The sequence below is a fragment of the Lactuca serriola genome, chromosome 8, assembly GCF_051521515.1.
Source record: "Lactuca serriola cultivar US96UC23 chromosome 8, Lser_US96UC23_V15, whole genome shotgun sequence".
Taxonomy (NCBI): domain Eukaryota; kingdom Viridiplantae; phylum Streptophyta; class Magnoliopsida; order Asterales; family Asteraceae; genus Lactuca; species Lactuca serriola.
In genome coordinates, this window is record NC_136415.1 from 230572591 (window position 1) to 230581750 (window position 9160).

Sequence of the window (9160 nt, forward strand, 5' to 3'; positions counted from 1 at the left end):
TATAGATCTATACGGGGCTGACTACCCCACACCTAGCTGCTAGCTACAGCCGAACCGAAAAGTTCAAGGGTAACGAAAGTCATAAAGTGATGTGGACTAGTTATTGCCATATCTAGTCTATCGTATGGTTATGGAACTCTCAATTTGGATAACAGAGATTTACTTGTTAGTAATAATGGATTCAGTAACTAGTTTACTTTGTACTTATTAGTTTTATATACGTGTTAAAACTAATACCTTTCGCAAAGATAACCAGGTTTTCAGTATACATCTTTTACATTACATTTCAGATTGGTAACCAACTTTTAGGAAAATATGGGATTTTCCTGGGATAACAGTTGTTCATAATCAGATTTATGTAACAAAACAGATAACCAAACTTTACATATAAGAAAATATGGGATTTTCTTGGGTTCGTAACTTTTTCAGAAACCGAAAGGCAACTTGTACATTTTTAGAAAACAAAACCGCTTATAAACTCACCAGCTTTATGCTGATTTTCAAACTGCTTGTATTCTCCGGTCCGCATTAGACAGGTACCCAACAATTCTTTTTGGCGAAGACGGAGTGCGTAGAAGACACGTCTTTACTTTTGAATATATATACATATGTATAACACTTGTAACTTTTTACTTTCAAACAAATGTAAATTCTAATATGTAATGTAATGTTGGTTACTTCGCTTGTTATGTACATTGGTTGTGATACTTAACATGAAGTCACCTCCGCCCCGGAAGGTTTCCGCCCTGGGTTTCGGGGTGTGACAGATTGGTATCAAAGCCCTTGTTTATAGTGAACTAAGTATACCAAACCTTACATGGTATAAGACTATAAACATTAAGGGGCCTAAGTGCTCTGAACTAAAAGTATACTCTAAAATATAAGTATTTTCAAAAAGTATATAAGTATACCTAACCATCAAAATCCGTAACTACAAGTAGAACAAAACATAAGTAAATGGGTGTTGTACGCTGCGGTTAAACCTGAGTAGTTATGTAGTCGTGTCTAGAATCAATATAGCCTGGCCAAGTATATTCATTCGAGACACGGCCAACATGTGCTTGGGAGTGACTGTAGTGTTCAACATGCCTAAAACTTACCCAATACCCAAACAATGAGCCGTCATCGCACCGAATCATGAAATACTATGGGAGTATTTCTAGTGCCAACTTCGTTAGTGAAATCCTCATTTCAACATTGCTCCTCGATCATTCTCTTAGAGATAATTTATCTACTTTGATAACTCATTCCTGCTTTATTGCTTAATAGAATTCAATATCTGTCATATCTCTTGATTCAACTCAGAGGACCTACCATCCTCTCTTTCCTGATCATTATAGATCAAGATGCCTCCAAGAAAAAGACCCAATTCAAAGAACAACAATCCTCCTCCGCCACCATGTCCTCCCCAATTTGATCATGTAATGTTCTAGGCAGCCGTTACTGCCGCAGTAGCAACCGCCATGTCGCAAATGAACCCCGGTGGTTCAGGAGGTGGTCCCCAGCTCCAAAACCAGGAAGGTAGCCAGGGACACCGAAAGGAGTGTTCCTATAAACATTTCATGAACGCGAAACCCAAGTCCTTCGATGGCACTGGAGGTGTCATTTCCCTCACCCGATGGTTTGAGAAAATCGAATCTATCTTTGAAATCTATTCTTGTTCGGATTCTGATAAGGTGAAGTTCGCTGCTTATACCTTCACTGATAAAGCCTTGACTTGGTGGAACGGCCGAGTCAGATCCTTAACTCTACCTGTACCTAATGCTATGGGTTGGGAGGCCATGAAGGAACTTCTTCTAGCTAAGTATTGCCCGCGGGGCGAGATACAGAAATTGGAACATGAACTATGGAATCTAAGGATGAAGGGTTCCGATATTGTAGCCTATACTTCCAGATTCGATGACCTAGCGCTACTCTATCCGGGATTGGTTACCCCGGAGAGTAAAAATATTGAGAGATTTATCTGGGGCTGACCCAACCGACCAAAGGAAATGTCTTAGCTGCAAGGCCGGATACATATGACAACGCCAAAAGTTTAGCCCAGACCCCGATTGACCACAGTGATGATGTTGAGGAAACAACCATCACTCCTGAACCGACCAAGAGGAGTGGTGAGAAAAGAAAGTTTTGGAAGAAGAAGAAGTGTCAACCTTCTCAAGGATCCTCAAAGAAACAGCAGACTGTAGCAGTCCATGCTGCTACTACCCCTGTTGCTGCTGCTTCTGCTGTGGGATCCACAGCTAAAACACCTACTAGTAGGTATGCTGGTAACCTTCCCCAGTGTGAAAAGTGCAAATACCACGATAACCCCGACCCCTGCCGTGATCTGTCATGCACCAACTGTGGTAAAAAGGGGCACACGATCCGATTCTGCAAAGCACCAACTCAATCAGCCAATCAATCTTCTGGAGCAGGTGTTGATCAAACCTGTTATAATTGTGGAGAAGTTGGGCACTTCAAGAGAAACTGTCCCAAGAAGGCAACACCTGATAACACCGGGAGAGTTCTAGCCATGGGACGAGAAGAGGCAGTCGCCGATCCCACTATTGTCTCAGGTACGTTCCTTCTCAACAACTCTTATGCTAGTATTTTTTTTCGATTCGGGTGCCGAAAGAAGCTTTGTTAGTCATTCGTTCAAGCATAACCTTAAACATAATCCCTAACCATTAACCGAAACATTTACCGTCGAAATGGCTAACAGTGAGAAAGAAAACGCTAGCGATATCTTCATAGATTGTACTCTTACCTTGAACGACCATTCTTTTCCCATTGATCTTACGCCAGTCTCCATAAAGAGCTTTGATGTTATCATCGACATGGATGGGTTGAGTCCCAATCATGATGATATCCTTTGTTACGAAAAAGCCATTCGTCTCAATCTCCGCTCTGGTCAGACTCTCATGATCTATGGCGATAAGCTTAGCTCCAATCTTCGTATCATTTCCTGCATCAAAGCTCAAAAGCTTCTGCGTAAGGAGTGCCAAGCATTCCTAGCCCATGTCATTAACGAGAAACAGGAAGTTAAAGACGTCGCGAGCATCCCCGAAGTCTGCAACTTTCCTGATGTCTTTCCCGAAGTGCTCCCGGGAATTCCTCCTGAGTATCAAGTTGAATTTCGCATCGAAATAATCGCTAGAGCTACCCCCGTAGCCAAGTCTCCATATCGCTTAGCTCCAGCAGAAATGCAGGAGTTATCCAGTCAACTCAACGAGTTACTCAACAAAGGGTTCATCAGACCGAGTTCCTCACCCTGGGGAGCTCCGGTTTTGTTTGTGAAGAAGAAAGATGGATCCTTCCGGATGTGTATCGACTACCGTGAGCTAAAAAAGTTGACCGTCAAGAACCGATATCCTCTTCCTCGAATCGATGACCTCTTCGACCAACTTCAAGGAGCCAGCTACTTCTCGAAGATAGACCTTAGGTCAGGGTACCATCAGCTACGAGTTCATGAGGGTGATGTTTCCAAAATAGCTTTCAGGACTCGGTATGGACACTACGAGTTTGTAGTAATGCCATTCGGTCTAACCAACGCACTGGTAGTGTTCATGGACCTGATGAACCGGGTGTGTCGTCCCTTCTTAGACAAGTTCGTCATAGTGTTCATTGACGACATACTTGTCTACTCCAGAAGTGAAGAAGATCACAAACAACACTTAAGGTCAGTGTTGGAAACCCCTAGATCTGAAAAGCTGTACGTGAAATTTTCCAAGTGTGAATTCTGGATTCAGAAGGTAACTTTCCTCGGCCACGTGGTAAGCGAAGAGGGTATTCAGGTGGATCCAACCAAGATCAAGGTGATAGAGAATTGATCGGCACCGAAGACACCCACAGAAATCCGTCAATTCTTGGGTCTCGCCGACTACTATCGAAGATTTATTCAGAATTTTTCAAGAATCGCCAAACCTCTAACAACTCTGACACAGAAAGGTGTACCCTTTTGTTGGAGTGAAAAGCAATAGATTGCGTTCCAAACATTAAAGCACGCCTTGTGCAGCGCACCCGTTCAGTCCCTACCCGAAGGGACAGAAGACTTCGTTGTCTATTGTGATGCGTCTAATCAGGGCTTAGGCTGTGTGCTTATGCAAAGAGGAAAACTAATTGCTTATGCCTCGAGACATCTGAAGGCACACGAGGTCAACTATACCACCTACGACCTGGAGTTAGGTGCCGTAGTCTTTGCACTGAAGATTTGGAGACATTTTCTCTACGGAACCAAGTGTAGGATTTTCACTGACCATAAGAGCTTGCAACCCGTCTTCGATCAGAAAGACATAAACATGAGGCAACGACGATGGATAGAGCTACTCAGTGACTATCAGTGCGAGATCCGATACCATCCCGGCAAGGCCAATGTGGTAGCAGATGCCCTTAGTCGAAAGGAAAGTTCGAGCTGCAAAGTGAAGACCCTGAAGATGACTATCCATTCCCATTTATCCATGCAAATCCGAGAAGCCCAATTAGAAGCCCTCAAAACCGAGAACATGTCAAGCGAAGCCTTTAGGGGAATGGAAAAGAAACTTGAGATCAAAGCTGACGGAGTGTACTGTTTCATGAACCGAATCTGGATCCCAAAGTTCGGCGGATTCAGGGAGATTGTCATGGAGGAAGCACACAAGACTAGATACTCTGTTCACCCAGGTTCGGATAAAATGTACCTGGATCTCAAGAAACAATACTGGTGGCCAAAAGCCGAGATCGCTACATTCGTGGGCAAGTGCTTGACTTGCGCCAAAGTGAAAGTCGAGTATCAGAAACCCTCGGGTCTGCTCCAGCAACCCGAGATACCTGAGTGGAAATGGGAGATGATTACCATGGATTTCATCACCAAGTTACCCAAATGTCCGAGTGGGTACGATACCATTTGGGTAATTGTCGATCGTTTGCCAAAATCCGCTCACTTCATTCCGATCAAAGAATCATTCAAGACGGAAAGACTCATGCGAATCTACATCCAAGAGGTAGTCCGACTGCACGGTGTACCTGCGTCCATTATCTCTGATCGAGATAGCAGGTTTACCTCCAGATTTTGGCAGTGTCTCTAGAAGTCTCTTGGAACTAAACTAGACATGAGCACGGCCTATCATCCTTAGACCGATGGACAGAGTGAGAGAACTATCCAAACCCTGGAAGACATGCTTAGAGCATGTGTCATCGATTTCGGGAAGTCGTGGGACACACATTTTCCTTTGATCGAGCTCTCGTACAACAACAGTTACCACACCAGCATCAAGGCTGCCTCGTTTGAAGCCCTCTACGGTCACAAGTGCAGATCCCCTCTGCGCTGGGCCGAGGTAGGGGACACACAACTAGCTAAGAGTAAAGTCCCCGACAGTGCTCTCATTGGTCCTGAAATCATCCGCGAAACCATCGAAAAGATCATCCAAATCCGGCAACGATTGAAAGCTTCACAAGATCGCCAAAAGAGTTACGCTGACAACTAACGGAAACCTCTGGAGTTCCAGGTTGGAGACCATGTCCTGCTGAAGGTCTCGCCCTGGAAAGGCATGATACACTTTGGAAAGCGTGGGAAACTTAATCTGAGGTACATTGGACCCTTCGAGATCCTCGCCAGGATCGGTCTGGTAGCCTATAAACTTCGATTACCCCATGAACTCAGCAACATCCATCACGTCTTCCATGTCTCTAATCTTAAGAAGTGCTTATCCGATGAAACCCTCGTGATTCCCCAATATGAGATTGAGATCAATGAAAACTTGAACTTCGTGGAGGAACCGATCGAAATCATGGATCGAGAGATCAAACACACGAAACAAAGTCGCATCCCGATAGTGAAGGTTCGCTGGAATGCCAAGTGGGGACCCGAATTCACTTGGGAGCGTGAAGACTCGATGAAACAAAAGTATCCGCATCTCTTCCCAGATCCATGATTTGTATCTTAATTCTGAATTTCGGGACGAAATTCCCTCTAACGGGGGGATAATGTGACAACCCGAAGTTCGTTTCAACATTTGTAACCCTTTCCGTTAATAAATTCGTCCTTTTTGAATTCGTTCCGTTTACGTCATTAAATTAAATCATAAATTGAGATTTGCTAATATGACTTAATGGGTGTCCAAAGACAATTAGAACTCATAATAACACACCATTTTAGTAATCAGAAATTTTTTTAGGATCGACCATATCGGGTTACGGCAACTTAATCGGGTGCGATCAAAAGCCACGTCTAACATCAGTATCGGGTAGAATTTGTCACACCGCCAAACCAGAACGGCGGAAACGTTCGGGGGCGGAGGACGTCATATTCAATATCATAACAGTTTATAGAAAGGAAAGTACACACCACCATATATAAAGGTTTAAAAAAAAATGTTTACATCGTTGTATTCATTACACGTTCAAAAGATAAATGCATAAACATCTTTCAAAAGAAGTAAATAATGCCAGCGCGTTATTCACCTAAAGTTGCTTTCCAAACCTGCTTAACGATTCCCTAAGAATACAAGTTATTTCAAAGAAAAAGTGTCAACAATTAAGTTGGTGAGTTCATAAGTGGTTTAGAAACATTGAATGCCATTCCAAAAGCGAGTGTATATCTTCCAAGAAAATCCCATATTTCCTTATAAAAGTGTTAAATGCATGAGAATATTGGTATTGAAAAAAAACGTAGATAGTTGAAACAAGAAAATCCCTTATTTTCTTAATAGTTGTTTGTTTAATGTTCAAGGCTAACATTTTGAAGCAATCCACATGCTTTAGAAAAGTTTTAAACATAGATTTATATAATAAACCTATTAGAAGTTTTCAGCTTGTTAGATAATGAATAACCGTAGTAACTACTTATTCATTATTCAAAAGAACTATAGTAGTTGTATATCCGATGAGTTTTATAACCATACTGAACATAATATGCCTGTAGCGACGTTCTTCAGGCGTCGTAGCGTTATGACAAACTGTCACCCCAAAAGACGGACTGTAGCTAACAGCCAGGGTGCGGGATCATGACTTCCCGTATAGATCTATACACATTTGACACATTCTCCGAACGGGAGACTCTGGTTATACACAGGACTTGTAGCGATACCTTTTATCTAAAAGGCAGTGTTTGAAGATATACACGTCTCATGGATTCTCAACTAAGTCTGTATTAAAGTGATAGTTTTGTATGCAAATTTTATCCTTTTTCACAATGTTTGACCAACATAAATCACAAGTTTTTAGAATATATGAAACGGTTTAACAACGAAAGATATTTTGTTGTTACTAAAGACTTTGTATAAATCTATTGTATGCAAAGTATAGCAAGAGTTTTCGCATAATAGAACTAAATCACAAGTGATTCATTTGATAGAACCGAGTAAAATGAGATTTTTACGAAATACACGATAATAACGGTATGTTTACTTGTATTCCTCCCCTTAAAAGAGTATAAAAGCATTTAAAATGTATTTAAAGAGTGTTCGAAGGGGATATGAACTCACTTGATAGTTTGAAGATAGCGAGATGGAAAACCGGACAGAGTTTCGTCTCGGGAAATGGATTTTCCTCGGGATTCTCGGGAATCTCGGGAGTAAAATCGACCCTGGGGACTTGAGCAAAAAGACCAGAGCTTCGGGTTTGAATGGGCACGGAAAACGAGGCAAGATTGTGAGAGAGAGGAGAGAAATGAGCATTTTTCTCGGAAGCCCTCGCATTCTATTTATAGGAAGGCTGAACCGCCTTGGTACGCGGGGCGTACGCTCGTACGCAGCGCGTACGCGTATGTCATGCATGACCGAAGCCTCGACTGCCTTGGCTTCGGATGGGACGGGTCGGTGGGGAGGCGGGTCGGATGGGACGGCGAGTCGGATGGGACAGCGGGTCGGACGGGTCGGTCGGACGGGCGGGTCGGACGAGTCGGAAGCCTCGGATAGGGCGACGTGGACGTTCCGAGGCCAAGTCTCTCGGGTACGCAGGGCGTACAGGGGTACGCAGCGCGTACCTCGGATGAGGACGCTGACTCCTCTTCGGATAAGGTCCGAATTTTGATTTAAAATATATATATAATTTATTTAATAAACTTCAAAAATTCATATCTTCTTCATACGAACTCCGTTTTCGATGGTCTTTATATCCACGCATAGGTGAGACTACGCTCTACAACTTTTGTTTAGACTCCGTCGGCAGATTCCAAAATTATTTTTTTTATTATTTATATTAAACTCATCTTGTTTAAGGAATTTCTTTGAAAATTCATAACTTCTTTATCTGATGTCGGTTTTTGCCAGACTTTTTACCGCTGAAATACCATTGTCGAGACCTTCGATTCTCGTTTAGGTCATTCCGGCCAAAAGTCGCTCGATCTCCGATTCGAGTTTTTAGCTGTCTACTACTATATTCGAATCTTGGAAAAATCATAACTTCCTCATACGAAGTCAGATTTGGACGTTCTTTTTGTGTACGCTCACGGTTTAATGTTATCTATAACTTTCATTTAGATACCTAAGGCTAAACGCTATCGTATTGAAACTTTGCGTTTTCCGTTTAATCGGTGTTGTTGGTTTTGTCGGAAATCTTAGAATGGTCATAACTTCTTCGTCATAACTCGGATTTTAGTGTTCTTTATATATTTGGAAACCTTAAGACGATATATACTACATAGAGTATTCCAATCAGAGCTTTTGAATAATTCATTTATCGATGATATTCCTATTACATTCCAAAGAGGTTACAAGACTCGATTTATAATGCCCGAAAATAACGGGTTGTTACATCATCCCCCCGTTAGAGGGAATTTCGTCCCGAAATTAAATACAAGATAAATGTTTTAGGGGATGAGGAAGAGATGTGGATACTTCTGTAGCATTTGGTCTTCCCGTTCCCATGTGAATTCGGGTCCTCTCTTAGCATTCCATCGAACTTTTACTATTGGAATGCGACTCTGCTTAGTCCGTTTAACTTCCCTATCCATGATCTCGACGGGTTCTTCCACAAAGTTAAGATTTTCGTTTAACTTGATTTCATCGAGTGGAATTACAAGTGTTTCGTCGGACAAACACTTTTTCAGGTTCGATACATGGAATACTGGATGCACTTTGTTAAGCTCGATTGGAAGTTGGAGTTTGTAGGCCACTGGACCAACTCTCGAAATGATTTCAAAGGGTCCAATGTACCTGGGATTTAGCTTTCCATGCTTCCCAAAGCGTATCACACCCTTCCAGGG